The following is a 1,480-nucleotide window of genomic DNA, read 5'->3' as shown; positions in this document are numbered from 1 at the left end:
CGTGGGTGCGTGCGTGTACTGGACGGTTGATGGAAACTAAAAGGACAGTGTGCGCGACAGTGCCACGAGTCACGATATGCAGAACGGAAGGAAATCGCAGCATCACTTTCGATCATTCGCGCTGGCACTCTCTAGGGCAGCAGTGTTTATTTCTTTTTGCATCTGTGCTTGTTAATACCTATCCATTGTTTGTCTTTGTCTGATTCACTGCGAAAATAAATGTTAGAGAAATTGTGTTATTATCTAAACAATGTGTTCTGTTCTGGTAATAAATAAAGTTGTTTAGTAACAGTTGTGCATCTGGCGTTAGTGTTTCGGTGTAGTCGATGATATATCGCCTGGATATTTGATAAAAGCAATCACAAATCAACTAAGAACACTATAAGCATTATCCTTCCACCACAGTTATACCCAAAACGCGCTCCTGTCCGCTTCCCGGCCGTCGGCGGTGCCTAGACAGCGACCTGGACAAGTGACCGGCGAACTCAGGTCATCATGGTCGGTTTAACTGTACCTGGCCGACGTGGGCTGCAGGAGGGGCTGTGGGCGGTAGAAAGCCAACAGCTTGCGCGCAAGACAGGAGAGTTCCTGTTTACCTCTTGACGTGTCTTCAGGAATAATGATAAAAAGAAAGCCTGTCACATAAAGTGTCCGAATTATGCAAGGCGAAAGGCGCCAATAAGGCAGTCGAGGAGACGTAGCAAGAGAGGGAATGGCGGCGAGTTGGCTCCACCTCGCATTCATCCGATTGCTCTTGATGTCTACAAACAATACTCATCTTGTTTAAATTCTATTATTTTTATCAAGGAGAATTGTTTTTATAGGAAAAAATCATCGATGAAGTTATAGTCGTCTCTTGCAATAGAACAATTGCAAGTGAGATTCTGCAACTTTCACTCCAGGCCAACAACGCCTTCAGATTCTTGCGTCACCGACAGCCGTCTTCTTGGTCTCTCCGCTTCCTCCACATTTTCTTTCCTCATATCTTTTGTTCTTCTCTTCCATGCCCCATCTCCTGCTCAGCCCCCTCCGCCAGTGCCGAGCCACGTAGGAAAGGTCAAAGAGTATTTGTATTCATGTTAAGAGCACAAAGAGGGTAACTACTTCAAGACATTACACAGTACGCCGTTAATTTGCTAATGAGGTAACTACATTTGTTATACTCGTGTTATTTTCCCTTTAGAAATTTCGCAATGACTAAAGCAAACATAAGGCGAATGAATCGAATGAATGATGTGTACCTATGATACAGTTATATCTACCGAGCAGCGTTTCTGTTTATCACAATGCGATTCATGCAACGCGGAGGCATCCAGATATTCGCTGCCTTGTCCTTCCTTCGCTCGTCAATCACTCCGCACTCACGAACGCACTGTAAAAAGCACGAGGAAAAAACCATGGCCGCCCAGACTGATGAGCCGTGAGTCGGAGGGCGGGGAAAGTTAACGGCCAATCATTACGAAAGGGGAAATACGGAAAG

The 1,480-nt window shown here is 45.4% G+C and overlaps 1 protein-coding gene across 1 annotated transcript in view; it reads right to left on the bottom strand.

Moving 5' to 3' along the window:
- The window catches only part of LOC119594121 (neurogenic locus notch homolog protein 1-like), a 23,583-nt gene that overhangs the window by 10,814 nt on the left and 11,289 nt on the right, over positions 1–1,480 (bottom strand). The gene's annotated exons all lie outside the window — the stretch shown is intronic.

Source organism: Penaeus monodon, chromosome 33 (genome assembly GCF_015228065.2).
Source record: "Penaeus monodon isolate SGIC_2016 chromosome 33, NSTDA_Pmon_1, whole genome shotgun sequence".
Lineage (NCBI taxonomy): Eukaryota > Metazoa > Arthropoda > Malacostraca > Decapoda > Penaeidae > Penaeus > Penaeus monodon.
The sequence above is the reverse complement of the archived record's forward strand: the minus strand, read 5'-3'. Positions and strand labels throughout refer to the sequence as shown.